This window comes from Phodopus roborovskii, unplaced genomic scaffold (genome assembly GCF_943737965.1).
Source record: "Phodopus roborovskii unplaced genomic scaffold, PHOROB, whole genome shotgun sequence".
NCBI lineage: Eukaryota > Metazoa > Chordata > Mammalia > Rodentia > Cricetidae > Phodopus > Phodopus roborovskii.
In genome coordinates, this window is record NW_026125665.1 from 1,895,357 (window position 1) to 1,911,135 (window position 15,779).

The following is a 15,779-nucleotide window of genomic DNA, read 5'->3' on the forward strand; positions in this document are numbered from 1 at the left end:
GCCAAGGGGTGTGTGGGTGGGTTGTGCGCATATGTGCACACATGGAATGGTATGAGATTTTTGAAATCCCAAAGCCTGACTTCCTACTGACACATGTGTCCAGGTCACTTTTTTTTTTTTTTTTTTTTTTTTTTTTTTTGCTTTTGTTTTAGTTTCTCTGATTATCAGCCCTGGCTGTCCTGAAACTCCTGCGATAGACCAGGCTAGCTAGCATCGAACTCACAGATCTGCTAGGCTCAGCAAGGTCACTCTTAAACTTACCCAAAAAGTGCCACCAGCTGGGGACCTAGTATTCAAATACTGGAACCACAGGGAACATCTCATTTAGATCACTACAGGCTGTGTGCCCAGAAATGGCATGTTGCTTTTGACTTGTATCTTGGAAAGATCTTAGGGAGATGGAGGGTGTTGAACAGGGGAAGTGTGGCATCTCATGGGAGAGGGCACAGCAGAGAGAGTACCTTAGACCCTGTTCAGTGCTTTTCAAGCAGCATACTTGATTACTGGAGGGGTCCTGAACACACAGGGAAGTAGGAGGTCTCAGGTCCCTGTTTGGTGGCATCCTGTGCCTTATAAAGACTGTACAGTCTTTGTTGGTCAATAATACTCTGGTGTCCCTCATTCCTTGAGCAACTTGGGCTCAGCCTCATTTAGTGAGGGACCACATAAGCCATCAGGAACAGCTGGCATGTACTGATACCATGTCCTTGGTGTCCCTCAGTTGCAGGTGGCGGAGACCAAGTCACCCTGTTCTATTCCTACATGTGCAGCCTCTTAGCAGTCTGTGTGGTATGGGCTCTGTGACCTGTGCTTGGAACCTTCCTCCTGCTTACACGCTAACTCCTTTCTGCCCCTGTCATCATTCCCTAAAACTAGCTGTGTTGTCTGACTGGCCTTCTCTACAAGGTAGCCAGAGTGAGCTATTTAAAAGTGCAGTCCTAGCCTGTCACTTCTCGGACAGAGCATAGCCCTGGGTTTCTCCCTAGATCCTGAATCCCACTTACCCTGGTGCTCTTTGCTACCCAGCTGCCCTTGATGAACAGGACTCCCTTTCCTGATCAGACTATATACTCTCACTTTCTCTTCAGCTCTCAGACTCCCTTTGTTGCCCCTCTTGGGAGGCCCCCAAATACCTCAAGGTTCCCATCCCTGCCCTGCCTGTACTGTTTGAAGTGCTTTTAGTCAGGCGCCTGCACCCTTTGAGGTGAGCAGTGAGCCATGCTTCAAGATCACAGGCTTGAAGCTGTGTTGCTGAGAAAGGGAGTGGGGAGTCAGGCAAGAGCCAGTGAGTGGCCACCAGACCACCTGTGCCCCAACCCCAGCTGTGTGAACCCAGCCAGATGAGTCAGGTGACCTCTCAGTCCCTTGGTTGGCTACTTCTAAGAAGGCACAGTCATTTGTAAAGTTCATGCTTCCACAGGACCCCAGAGGCTTGGATAATGCAGAGGCTTGAAAACAAGGTAGTGTTGGAGCCATTGGCAAAAGGCAGGAGGGACCTGGGGAGTGGCTAGGAATTTAGAAGGGTTGGTGATGATGAGAGCTTGATGAGAAGGGGTGGGGCCACTGCATTTTAAAGAACCTGGAGGATAGCTGTTAACTATGAGAGGCCAGGCTTCTTTTCAGCAGCTGTGTGTAGACTGAGTAGAGGTGCATACAGCCAGATGCAGGGACATGGCTGGAGGCAGGACAGGTTGCTACTGAAGACACATGGGAGCAAGACCTCAAGGAGCCAGGGAAAGGGTCTTGCTCTCTTGGACTAGCAGCTGTGCTTGCTGCTGCCCCAGTGTCAGCATACAGGATGTGCTTCTCTGTATTGGGCAGCTGAGGGCAGGAAGGAGTTTGTTTCTGTGTTATGTGCTTTGGTGGGAGAATGTGTGCTCCAAGGCAGAGTGCCACTATCTCTGTGGTCCTCAGACTCCTGGGGCACTGACCCTACAGCTGGGGAAGAGGATAGCCCAGTAGGGCTTTCTTTAGTCAGCCTAGTGATGCAGGTAAACGGCCTTTGAGGAGCATTGCTGGGTTTAGCTGGTGGAGCCAGAGAAATTGTGTGTGCTTGGACTGCTTCTCAAAGAGGATGGGAATTGCAGCCTGGTTTACCACATCTGTCCTACTGTGAATTCTTGAGGTACCCAGCTTCCTCGGGACCAGATGAATTCTGGTCCTCTACCATACACACTAGCACACCACAGGCTCTCTGTCCCTCTTATTTTTCTACTTCAGGTCTGCCTTCCACCTTCCTCCTTATTAGATCTTTGTGTGCTCTGGAGCATTCTTCTTGTCTTCACCAGCAAGCAGCAAGGGGCAAAGCTTGAGGACTGCTGTTCCTCTCTATGGGAAGTCCCTCAAGAAACCATGGAGCAGCTAAATGACAACTAGAGGACAGGAAGGCAGCAGGGCCTCTTGGTGCCAGCCTGGGCTACTTAAAGCAAGACACTGTGTTCTAAAACAGGAGTTGGGGGGGTGTCTAACCAGATGGAAGCAACATGATTAAGTACTGGACAGGAGTTAAATAGCAAGGGCTTGCACACTTTGCAGCCAGGTACCTGGTAAGAAGTCAGGCACTGTCACCCTTGTTTTACTCAGGAGGTTTGAGTCAGATCCAGAACTTGATTTCGGTTTCCTAGTGAATGTATTACATTTTTATGACTTTGGCTTTATTCCCCCCCCCCTTTTTTTTTTAACGTGTGCGTGCGCGCGTGTGTTGGCAACTTTGGGGAGTTTGTCTATGGCATGGAACTCAGATCCTCAGGCATGCACAGTAAATTCTGTATCTGCTGGCTTTCAGTGACAGGGGTTCTCTGCGTAGTTCTGGCTGTCCTAGAACTTGCTTTCTAGACCAGGTTGGCCTCCAGCTCAGAGATCTGTCTGCCTCTACCTCTTGAATGCTGGGATTAAGTGTCCACCTTGTTGGTTGAGTCTCACCTTCAGTATTACTTGTTGTGAAGGACAGTGGTGGCAGCTGCTCCGCTCCAGGAGGAACTGCCAAATAGTTTGACTTGTTGGACATGTGACATGTGGGATCATGGTAGGCCGAGCTGGGGCCATGTCATTCCCAGTGAAATGGGGGATCCAGCCATGCTTTCCAGTTGAGATCACGGCCCTCAGTCAGTCATCAGACCACGGTTTCCATACAAATGTCCTGAAATCACCCAACTGCCATGGAGAGAGGTCCAGGCTTTTCTGTCATCTTAGTTATGTCTTGCTGTTAGCTCTGCCACCTTGACTTTGTGAGGAAGGCTAGGCTCTTCAGAGCAAGGTGTAGGGCAGGTCTGCACAACCTTTCAGTTAGTCTGCCTTATGACTTGTTTGCAGATTTGGGGCTGTAACGTAAGAGTGCCACTCATGAGGGCCACAGGCAAAGGAAGCTGAACAGATAGGAAGGGACAATGAGCTATGGAGTCCCATCTCAGGCCTCATTTAGCAAGCACAAAGGAGACTCATTTAGGCTTTGTCACCCCCTTTCCTTTAGGAGAGAGGTGGATTTACTTAAGCCTGCTGGCCTGCCCCAAACTCTGGGAGCATCTCCACACTGTCTTCATGTCCCTGAAGGAATGACTGCTCAGTAAGATATAGCATTGGCACACAAGGCTCCCAAGTTTGGGTAGGTGGCAAAGCCCCATTTTCCTTTCTGACTCTCTGAAGGAAGGACCCCTAGGTGCTGTCTGGTTGAGGCTGGATCAGAAATATAAGCAGTAGGAGTTCCAGGGCGCACTCCTTTCCATTCCCTGCCAGTGGTTAGACATATGCTGCTATGCTAGTATAGAGTTAGGATGAATGACAAGGACAGGAGGGCAGTTCAGACACTGTGGCAGTGCTGCCAAACAGGAGGGCTCAACTCCCTTGAGTTTTTTGAAGACAGCACATTTACACCCCCATCCCTATGATGGGACCAAAGCACAGTGCACAGCTGAGGATTGAAAACACTTGAGGCAATAGCAATTGCCAGAAAAGAATTTGTAGCCAACTTGAGCCACTGGGATTGGATTCCTAAGGAAAAACTGATGGAAAGAAGGAGGTGTGAAGGTGTGCTTTTCAGTACTGGCTGAGGAGCATGGTGAAAGTGGGACCAAACGCTGGAGCAGGAGCCACACTGAGGGTTGGTTATCTCCCTGCAGATGGAGGAAGGGCAGGGGGGGAGTAGGTGTGTGTACTGTGAAAGTGAGATGTTTAGGACACACAGTGAAAAATGGGCATTTGATGACAGGATCCCATCACCACAGGGCTCCATCCTCCAGCTTTTTAGTTGTGGTGGGCTCTTAGTCTTTGAGGTTAGTTGTGTAGCCCTAACCATGTTAGGCATGTAATTGGTTCTGGGCCAGAACAGAGTACTGGTATGGTCCCTTAATCCAGCCAGAGTAGGGAGTAGAGCACCCAGCTTTGTCCTAGTCCACTAAAGGTTGCTCAGTGCCATTGGACTCTCAGGGCCACATGGCCTAGTGAGCTGTGGTAGCCTTCTGGTGTGTCCTCACCCTAACCCCTGGGTGGCACAGGTTTCTCTATTCATTGTCTTGAGACCTTTCTGTCACAAAGTTCCCAGTGAATGTGAAGTTCACTCTGTGCATGCTCCAATGCCTGGCTGGCTTTGTACTTCCCACCTCCTTATATGATGCTTTTGAATCAGCTCGCGATTTCCAAGATCCACTGAAGAGCATTTTTTTGTGGCCCTGGCACCTTCCAGGACCACTGCTTTGAAAATGAAGACTCCCAAAAGCCAGTTGGCCTTGCTGAGAGAGTGTGGCTTGAAAGAGTCATAACCCACACACCACTAACCAGGATCTCCCCAGCCCACTCCAGGACATCACTCTCATGTTCTTCTTGAGAACCACTTCTGTCCCTGTCACCTCTCATGAGCAGCAGTTGGATACAGGACAAAGTGTGCTGTCCAGACACTGACTTGATGCAGAGCTCAGCTTGCCCTAGGAAAAGAGACCCCAAACATTTGTGGTATTGTTGTAAACATGACACCCAGTGGGGAGGGACCTCATCTCTCTACTGATGGGATCTCTGCTGTGTGCCATTGTGACAGGCACATTTTGAAGGGGAAGTAAGCAAAACGTAGGTCCCTGCACTTCATGGGGTATGAGTATGTGGGGGTATGTGTGTGGAGTGGGTCTTCCCTGAAGGCTCTGTGTATATGTGCCCCCCCCTCAAGCGACCATGTGTCTATACAGATAATCAAGAAAGCTGGTGTAAGGTGAGTGGGTCATCTGTGTGCCCTCCCCTTGCTGGAATGGGGAGGTAGTGTACTGGCTTTGCCTTGAAACCAGCCTGGGGGATCTGCTACTGTTAAAATGATCATGATTTCATTCTTTTGGCATCTGACAAATGTCACTGGGGGCCAGTGTTGGGGAATTTGTTCTTTTCTCCTTGCTGCCTATGATCAATGGCTCTGTACTGTGCCTCATGCTGGTTTGTGATGGGTGTTATACAGTGACCTACTCTTGAGAGTTGGCAGCCCAAGTGCAGGCAGGCCGTGTGTGGCATGTCTGTGCTATTGTTTGAGTCTGTGCCATCTTAAAGTTAGGGTATGTAGCAACGTTGCAAAGCAGTGGTTGGTGAGGCCATTAGCTGGATGCTAGGAAATGCCCCCATTTTGTATTATGGCCTATCACTGGTCCCACAGGAGCTACCAGCATCCTTGCTGGAACCTAGGCAAATGCTCTTAGAAGTTCTGGCAGGAGGGCAGGGGCAGGTGGGGGGGCACCCTTATGGAACTGAGTGGATGAGGCTATGGGTATGCTACAGTTGTGAACAGTACTAGGAGATAACCAGCTCCCTGTGAGTGAATGAGTTTGGCTGCCAAATGTGCCGGCCTTTGTTTGCAAGGAGCCATCATTTCTGATTGGGCATTGCTAGCTGTTGATGTCCTCTCGCCTGTCATACCCTGCCTTTTCTGGTGGACTCGGGCAGATGTGGCAGGGCAGTTTCCTGTGGAGTGCTTGTGAACCTGAACTCTGTACACTCCCTGTGAGTTTCAGGTTGTCAGGGAGATCTGGTGAGGTTGAAACAGGAGCCCTCAGCCTACTGTTGAGCACAGGCTGGTGCTGGCTTTGGGGCCTTTCTCGGAACTTGTGTGTGCCTGCCCTTGGGGGCATGTGAATCCCCCTAGAAGACCCTGTTAAACAATACTCCAGGTAACGCTTCACAGATGCCAACTGCACAGCCAGATGGGGCAGTGTGCCAGGCACTAACACTTCTCTGTCTCAAGGTAGCTGCAACACTTGCTGCAGATGCTGTTAGGGGAGTCACTGTTGTTTGTGTGGGAGTTAGAACTGCTCTGCCTTTTCTGGGATGTTGGCTCCTACTCCTGGTGAAGTCTGTGGTGACACCACAGGCAGTCTAGAGATTAGGCCTTCTGCCTGTGACACTCTTGCCCAGTGCAAGAGCCGGGCCCTGCCTGACCCAGGGTTGGCCTTTTCCATTCTGACGTGGACATGTGGCTGTGGGATGTGCTAAGTTCCAGAAAGAGGAGCTGGTGCTGATCAGTGCCTGATGGGCTCTGATGTGAAGTTGAGAGTTATTTTGTATCTTTGTGTCAATCCTTAGGAGTCACCTGGGGTTCTAGGCTCAGCTGTTGGCCTCATTTCACTGGAGAGAGACAGAGCCCAAGGGACTATTTCTTCTCCTGGGGTTGGGGATGCTTGTTCCTGCTTTGGCCTCATTGCTCCTATTTTTTTATATCCCCAATTCTTCAAATCTATTAAACTGTAATTGATATACAATAAACTATGCATTTGTAGTCTATAACTTATTAAATTTGTTGACCGTTTCATGTGGTGGTGGTGTGTGTGTGTGTTTGTGTGTGTGTGTGTGTGCGTGTGCATGTAAAGATGTGAGGACAATTGCTTGGAGTCTGTTCTCTGTTCACTTCTTACATGGGTTTTGAGGATCAACTCAGGTGGCTAGTCTTCTGTGGCAAGTGTCTTGACCTACTGAATTATTTTGTTGGCCCCTTGGATTGATTTTCCAAGGTGATTTTACCACTGTATTCTGACCAGGAGTGTAGGAAAGGCTCTAACCCAGGGGGTGTGGTGGCAATGCCAGTGCTCCCAGGTGTGGAGGAAAGGGGATCAGGAGTTTGAGGTCATCCAGATGGATGAATGAATGAATGAATGAATGAATGAATGAATGGAAAGAAAAGAAAGTGTCGATTTGTTCATGCCTTGTCAACAGTGATAAGGTAGTTCATTTTCAGGGCATTGGTGGCACACGCCTTTAATCTCAGCACTTGGGAGGCAGAGGCAGGAAGATTTCTGTGAGTTTGAGGCCAGCCTGATCTACAGAACCTCCAAAACTACAGAGAAACCCTGTGTTAAAAAAAAAAAACAAACAAAAGAAAGGTTAGACCTTTTATTTGTTCAAGGAATATGCGGTGATTTCTCATGGGAATTTTCCTAATGACTGATGTTGCACACCTCTGTGTCTGCTCTTTGTATCTTCTGTGGTGAAAAGTCTGAATGGGCTTATCAATTGCCACCACCTCATTTATTTGCCTGATTATTGACTTAAGCAACTTAAATGTTTCTGTGGGGTGTACATGTGTGCATGTGCATATGTGTGCATGCAACTCAGCGTGAGTGTGTATTTAAGTCAGAGAACAATCAGTAGTTGGTCTTCTATTCTGTGTGTCCCTGGGACTAACAGCAGGTTGTCAGACTGGGTGGTCAGGGAGTCTCTGAAACTGCATGTGAACTTCAGAACCAGCATGCCAATTTCTTCAAAAATATGATTGAATTGACACTGATCTTGAGTCAACTGTAGTTTAGTTTTGGAGAGCCGAGTATTGTGATGCAGAGCCTTGGTGTCTGCACTGACTGGTGTCTGCTTTATTTTCTCAGCTGTGTTTACAAGTTCTCAGTGGTGAAGTTTTGCATGTACTGAAATTGATCTGTAAATATTGATCTTGATAATTCTTAAAGAATTAAATATAACATTTATTTTGTGTATGTGCATGTATGTGGAGATCACAGGACAGCCTGGAGGAGTCAGTTCTCCTGTGGATATGGGGATTAAACTCAGGTTGTCGGGCTTAATCATCTCTTGTCAGTCGAGATTGGCTTGGAATCTTTTAACTTGTGTGCCTGTGGCAAAAACATCTGTCCTGTAGCCCTGCTCAGAAGCCCCAAGAGCTTCCCAAGGGCTCACCCTTCCTGTTTGTAAGGCCTCTTCTGTCTTTTTCTTGCCTAATTGCACTGGCCAGAACCTCCTGTCCAAAACTGAGTAGAACTGACCATCTATTTCTTGTAGCTGCTCTCAAGGAGGAGACAAATGTAGTCTTGCTGTAGTGAGGCAGGTTCTCTCTATTGCCATATCCGCCCATGCCTGCCTGCCTGCTTGCCTACCTTCCTGCCTGCCTGTCATGGTTTTGGGCTTTCCCTTTGGCCTTACTCTACACACTTACCCTGTGTAAGATGATGACCACCTGCCCCATCTCCTCTCCCTCTGCTACTTTCCTTCCTTGCTTATTCACTCACACAGGTGTCCTGACCTTACTGGTGAGACACTTGATAGCATGGATGCAGGCATGTGCCAACTGTACAGGACCTGTAAGTGAGGTTGGTTATGAGACAGGCTGACTGGCATCTTACTTTGGTGTGTGGAGAGACGCATGTCCTGCTGGGTGCAGCTCCTTCCTGGTGCTTGGTCCCTGAGCACTGCCTGCCTGTCCCCAAGTAACACAGCTTATTTCCAGGAGGTGACAGAGGGAGCTGCCAAGAGAGCTTAGTTTGGTGTCTTCAAAGTGCTTTTGTGGCACTTCTTGCTCTCACCCCACCACGTGTGGGTGGACAATTCCATGTGAACTGTGTAGTGTACTTTGTGTCACTGGTCTCAGGTAGACAGGGTTTTGTTGACACTTTTCAGACCTTGGTACATGGGGGTGGAGGCTGCAGCCTTCCATCTTCCTAAGATATGTGGCCTTCTAGATTGCAGGATTCACACAGAATAACTTACAGGTCTTTTGTCTGTTTGTTTTGTTTTTGAGACAGGGTCTCACTGTAGCATTGGGTAACCTGAAACTTGCTATGTAGACAAGGCTGACCTCAGTCTCCCTTGGGAATTATTTAACGTGTATGAATGTTTTGCTCACATGTCTGTGTACTGTGTGTGTGCCAGTTGTCCTCCGAGGTCAGAAGAAGGCACTGGAGCCTCTTGAATGGTTATGGATGTTGTGAGCCACCATGTGGGTGCTGAAAAATAGAACCCTGGTCTTCTGCAAGGACAACATCTTAACTGCTGAGCCATCTCTCCAGCTTGGTGGTATATTTTTGTTTGTTTTCTAGCACTCCTCACCTCCATGTTATAGAGATGTGTCTCTCTCTGTAGTCTGGGCTTAACTCTTGAGTGTGGGATGACAGTATGTAACATCACAGTAAGTTAACAAGCTGTGTTGGTGTTTGTGCATGTCAGGGATGGATGTGTGCACATGCATGTAGAGATGAGAGAAAGCCACCTAATTATCATCATCATCATCATCTTTGAGGCAGTATGTCTCATTAGCCTAGAGCTTGCCAAGTAGGCTTGACTGGCTGGCCAATGAGCCCCAGGGACACCTGCCTGTACCCCACCTCTGTCGCTGGTATTGCAAGCATACATCTTCACACAAGTCATGAGTTATCTCTTTGATTCCCAAGTAGGCTATTTGAAACAACTTCTTGGTTTTTTTGAGAAAGGTTCTCTGTGCAACAGCCCTAGCTGTCCTGGTACTCACTCTGTAGATGAGGCTGGCCTTGAACTAACAGAGATCCATCTGCCTCTACCTCCAGACTGCTGGAATCAAAGGTGTGCACATCCAACCTAGCTTGAAGCAAAACTTTTTTTTCTTTATTGGCGGGTCTTGAACTCATGATTCTCCTGTCTCCAACTCCTTCAGTGAATCCTGTCAGCATGTGCCACCACAGCCAGCAAAACAAAAACAAAAACAAAAACAAAAAAAAAAAAAAAACAACAACAAAAAAACAAGCTATAGAAGTTACTTATATAAGCGATATTTATTTATGTGTATGATGTGTGAGCCACCCTGGAGACCAGGCCTGGTTCCTGTGGGTGCAACAGCACAAGTAATACACAGCATGTTGTCTGTGGTTTCCCAGGCTCATGGGAAAGAAGCTGGGCTGGGGTGGGTGCTGCATCCTTCTCTGGGCTCGTGCAGGATGCCAGGTGGCTTCCACCATCTGCTTCTGATCAGCCCAGGTGTATGCATAGCCTCACTGCCTGTGCTCACTCAGCCAGCTAAGGAGCCTACTTCCTAACAATTCCTGGAAAGCTGGCTTGCTCTTGTTTGAGATCTGCCTTCTGTAGAAGGTGTGGACCAAGTATTGTGCTCCCTCCACTGCTGTTGGGCCATTTCCAGTCTCCTGGAGCTGGTGTTGTTAACAGCTCTTCCTAGCAGAAAGGCCAGGTGGAGGAGCCCCATCCAGCCTGCTTTCCTCAGACACCTGGTCACCAGGACCCTTCTGGGAAGGTTGATGGCAGAAATAGAAAGCTGTGCCTGCCTTGGAAGCTTTCCGGTTACATGGGTGGAGCAGTGGCAAACTCACAGATGACACTTGGCAGCAGTTCAGTGTACTCATGAACGGCCTATGGCCTGGATCCACGGTCTGAAGAATCTACTGTGCTTCTCTATTCCTGACTAAAAGCTAAAGGGGAGGGACAGTTTGTAGACACTGAAGACAGATCTGCCTCCCCTGCCTTTCTTCTTGCTCCATGGTAGCTTCTGCTGAAGAGGTTAGCTCTGCCTGCAGATAGCAGCTTCTCCTGCTATTCCAAGCTCTGGACTTCCTCTTCCTGGGGTGCTTTATGGCGCACAATGAGTGGTCTGCATGCTGCTTGCACTTCCTCATCTCCAGGGTTAAGTTGTGGCATGTGGTGCATGCTCTGCCTGTCAGTGCTCTTGCTTGTTTCAGGGTATGCAGGGCCACTTAGATGGTGACAGGCTAGTTAGGTGCTGATCCATGGGGAGCAAGTGGGTCCTGTTGTAATTGCTGGCAGTGTTTGTGAGGCTCTGCCCCGGTGTCTTTTTCTGAGAAGCTGTGAGTTAGAATCCTGGCTTCTATGAGTTTGAGGCACCCACTGGGTACTAATGGAGAAAGCTGTCTTAACTAGGTATCCCAGGAGCTCACATGATACACAAGGCTGATGGCACTGAGGACATGTACCCCAGTAGGCTCTCTGGCTAACCCAGATGTAAGCCAAGGAAGAGCAAGAGACTTTCTTCCAAAGTATGTCTTGCAGCACCCATTCTGTTCACGGGTGTCCTTAATGTCAGCTGGGGGACAGAGTGCCAGACTCAGCAGGGAGTGCACAGCACACTGAAGCTTACAGATTATCTACTTTTGGGTGCCATCTGTGGTGTGTTTTGGTTTGGAAGGTGCAGCTTTCTTACTGATCAACACTTCCAGAGTCTTGAGTCCACTGGGTTTTATAAATTTTTGTCTAGACCAGTCTTCATTAAAAAGAAAAAGAAAAAAAAAAGCCACCTAAAAACCACAAGGACTCTGTGTGTTGGTTTTTCAAGGGATGTTGGACCTCCCAAGGCTGCTGGGCAGGTCTTGAGGAATTTGCTGCAGATATGGCTGTAGGAGCTACTGGCTGGAAGTGCCTGGGGGCACTGGCCAGATGGTGAGGCACTAGGCCACCAGCAGGTTCTTATGCCATCACTGTATATGTCAGCTTAGGGATGCCATTGGCCATGAACTGTGATGGGATCTACTTGTTCCTAGTTAGCCCTTCAGAATAGGCTAATGAATGACACAACACTGAGACTGAGATCATCTGGAGGGGCTTCACACAGCTTCAAGGAGCTGTTAAGTGTGTGCTTCTCTGCTGTTGCAGGTTGCAGTGAGTCTGTCTCAGGGTGCTTGCACACACTAGCTGGATGTACCCTACCCCACTCAGGAGAGCATGTTGTGCATAGTGGGCTATGACAGGCCAATAGGAAGCCAGAGTTTTCTGCCTTCTGTGGTCCATGTGGACTACCTGCCTTTCATGGACTCTGCTTCCTCACTGTAAAATGAAGCTGTACAACTCTTGGGTCCCATTAGTTAGTGCCAGTGCCTCTGGGGTACAATGGCAACTGCCAGCATTGGGATAGATGGGGAAAAGAGGGAGTGATGAGCTGACCCGTGAGGACACTGGAACCCTAAGTCTTGGTGTCTCAGTTCTCGGTTTCAGCTTGTGGCTGGTATTCCCCATGGGTAGTCGCTTTTTTGGGTCCCAAGGGTTTATCAGCACAGCCTTGGATCACACACCTCTCCATCCCCAACCTTGGTGTCCTCCACCTGGCCTCATGTACCACGTGATAGTAGTATTTGCAATCCCTTTGCCTTTGGATCATAAACAAGAGCTCATTCCTTGCTGGCCTGCAGTCTAAGACTGCACAGGTACCCTTCCTACACTTGCCAGGCCTCTCCTTGCATACAGAAGTTCTTGAGTTGGTACCACCCCTCCGTGTAGATACTGTTAGGAGGGATGAAGGAGACCCACCTAGAGTTGAGCCCTGGTGAGCTGTCACGTACTCCTGGGAATACAATACTTTGTGGCTTAGGTCTGTCTTCAGTAGCTCAGGAGCCTACAGGGTTCTAAGAGGTGCTCTTGGTAGTCTCCACAGATGGATGGCCTTGTAGCCTGAGTTCACATAACCTGGAGGCATTGGCAGATAAGCACCCATTGTACCTCCACCTCCCAGAGTTTCCTAGAGTCAGAGAGACACTAGCATAAAAGTAAGGGGAGTGGTCACTGCTTCTGATGGGTGCTACTTGCCTTTTCTGGTGCTCAGCTGTGCAGTGCCTGGCTTGCTTCTCTTTCACAGACTCACAATGAAGTGAGCTCCAGGTATCATGGGTTTGCCTAGCAGAAATTGCGAGTCAGCACAGGCTGTGGTCTCATGGGGAATGAGGGTGAGGGCCTTGCTTCATCCTTGTTATTGTGGTATAGGTTCCTGCCTGATACTAAGTATATGCCCCTAGGGTGTTAGCTTCCTGTTATCATGACAAAATGCCTAATACAATCAATTTAACAGGAGGAAAATGTTTTGGTGGTGGTGGTTGTGTGTTTGTTTTCTGCTTGCCAGTATTGAAGTGGGAGCATGATCATCTCTTGGCAGCCAAGAAAAGGGATATAGGACAAAGAACCTAACGTCTTGTTGGGATGTGCACCCAGTGGCCTGGGCTCTTGCTTAAGGCTCCATCATGAATCTTCATGTTTCTTCTGGTTCCTTGCCTCTTCTGGTTCCTTGCCCTACCTTTGTATGGCCACCACAGGGATGCCACCTGCTTACCTGATGCCCCTTGCTGGCCACTGCAAATGTGCCTCCCCATCGGCGTTTGAATCACTGTACAGGCAGGTGGTACCACACTGGGTGCCCAAGATGCAAATGAAGGAATGAGCAAGGCCTGGGAAGAGAGGGGGAGGCAGGGTTGGCCACACTGTTTACTAAGGAAATAGATTGTTCTGTGTCTATCCATCTGATGAAAAGTGCAAGGCTCAAGGCCTGGTGCCCGAGCTCTCCTGATGGTAGAGCCATTTGGCAGGGAGCTTGGGAGTATTTGGGCACTGGGAATGAGTTCCAAAGGGAGAGAGAACAAGGATATTCCTGACAGCAACTGTAAATGACCCTTAGCCCGCAACATGGGCTCTGTGAGCTACATTCCTACCCTGAAGCTGTCTTTCAGGGCACTGCCAAGGGCTCATCAGACAATATCAGAATAGTACTACCCATGTGGTAGTTGACACACAGATACAAGGAACAACCAAGAAAACACAGGTAGTCTGTTATGGTGGCTGGCAGTGAATTAGCCCTGATAGCTGCATCCTAGTAGCAGAGCACCTGAGCCCACCTGCCAGTCCACATCACTCCTTCCTTCCTTCCTTCCTTCCTTCCTTCTTTCCTTCCTTCCTTCCTTCCTTCCTTCCTTCCTTCCTTGGCAGGTTAGCCCCCTGGTCACTGCTGTGATACCTGGTCCACAGGGGACGCAGAGGACATGGCATTTTCTTTAGGACCTCCTGGAAATCCACACTGATAAGGAGGCCCCCTCAGGCAGGGCAGAGTCATGGGACACTGAACACCGTCCCCAGGAGGCACTTTGGCTGGTCTGGGCACAGCTCATCATTTCTTGGTGCTTTCTGATATGCCAACCCAACACCTGGTTCCCCTAAGTGTTCTGTACTTTCCTCCTATCTGGGAGAAAGATGGTATATGTCCAAGGACAAGGACACACTGTGCTGCCAGGCTACTGAGACTCAGGCAGATTTCTCTATGCAAGGACTGCTGATGAGGAGTATGTAGGGACCTAGGGCTCTAAATATACCAGGGTGAAGTCACTGGGTGGAGATGAAGCCATGAAGCCATGGAGCATGCGCAAGATCCCAGTGGTACCGGATCCCAAGGCCAGGGAAACACTGACTTTGTCTTCCCTTGGGATGACCTCATGGCATATTCTATGCATGGAATCCCCACCTATCCATGTCAACAGTGAGTATGTAGGAGCCACATCTCTAGGCAGGCCACCCACCCCTGGAGCAACAGAGCCGATGTTTACAGACCTAGCCATGGACAAAACACCACAAGTGGAGGCTTTGTTCCCCAAGGAGGGGGACTGGCTTGTCAACAGAGGAATATCTTGTGAAAGGTGGTGGGACAGTGTAAGGGCTGCTGTCTGCTCTGTGGTCCCTACAGCTTCTCTCCCAGAAGTCAGATCCTTGAGGAAAGATGGCTACCTCCTGGTCTGAGAGACAACCTGGGCCCCTAGTACCTCACCTGGCAGAGAGGTGTGGGTTGGAGACAGGAACAATTCTGGCTTTCCCATGTGAGTCCGATAACCGGGACTGGCACTGAAGGTGGAGGGAGGGTTGGAAATCCAGGGACATGGTGTCCCTGAAGCTAGGAATAGTATTTGGGTGACAACAGATAAGAAAATAGGGATCTGAACTTGTCTGAGTAGGGGATGGATCCTCCCCAAGAGTCTTCAGCAAGGAGGCAGTTCACTGGCCCCAGGCTGAGGGTGGGCAAGGTAAAAACTAAGCCAGCAATCAGGGCGGCAGCAGCAGGAGACTGATACCACAGACCTGCAGGTTCATCTGGTCCCTGGGTTGCTTGTGGTGTGCCACATAGAGCAGCCTCCTGGGAGCCTAGCTGATACTCTTCCACTAAGTGCTAGAGCCACTGCTAGGCACCCAGAAATGGTCTATAGGGGTGTGGACTGCAGCCCCATTTGTGATGACAAGAAAAGGCCTAAGTGATTCTCAGCTTGATAGGAGGCCATGTAGAGAGGGTCATGCATGCCAGTGTTTGACATTCAGCGCCTGACCGGCCTGATGAGTGTGTACGCACACACTGGTTCTACCTGGGATGTGCCTTTTTCCTTGTGACTCAGTGTGGCAGGTGATGTTATGTTCTGTCAATTTATGGCACTACCACCCTGTGGGGTTCTTGAGTCTACAGGTGAATTACCCACCAGGTAGGTTTGTATGTATCTTGATAAGTGTTTAAACACAGAGAAGAAGCTCTTCATTTTGATAGGTTCAGTTTGTCAGTAGTTTTTTTGACAGTTGGTGCTCTGGACTTCTCAGGAGCCCCATAGTTGCAGATCCTTTACTGCACACTTTTTGGAGCTTGCCAAAAAGGGGTTCACTTAAGTAATTTTTCATATGCATGTGTATGGAGCACATGTGCACACATGCATAAGGAAGTTGATGCTGGGAATCATCACTTAACTCCTCCACCTGCTCACAGTGCCAGTGCTGATCTTGCCTGTTCTGTCTCTGTCTCCTCTTTCATGGTT

The 15,779-nt window shown here is 49.1% G+C and overlaps 1 protein-coding gene across 1 annotated transcript in view; it reads left to right on the forward strand.

The window, feature by feature from the left end:
- The window catches only part of Med26 (mediator complex subunit 26), a 42,025-nt gene that overhangs the window by 22,727 nt on the left and 3,519 nt on the right, over nucleotides 1–15,779 (forward strand). The gene's annotated exons all lie outside the window — the stretch shown is intronic.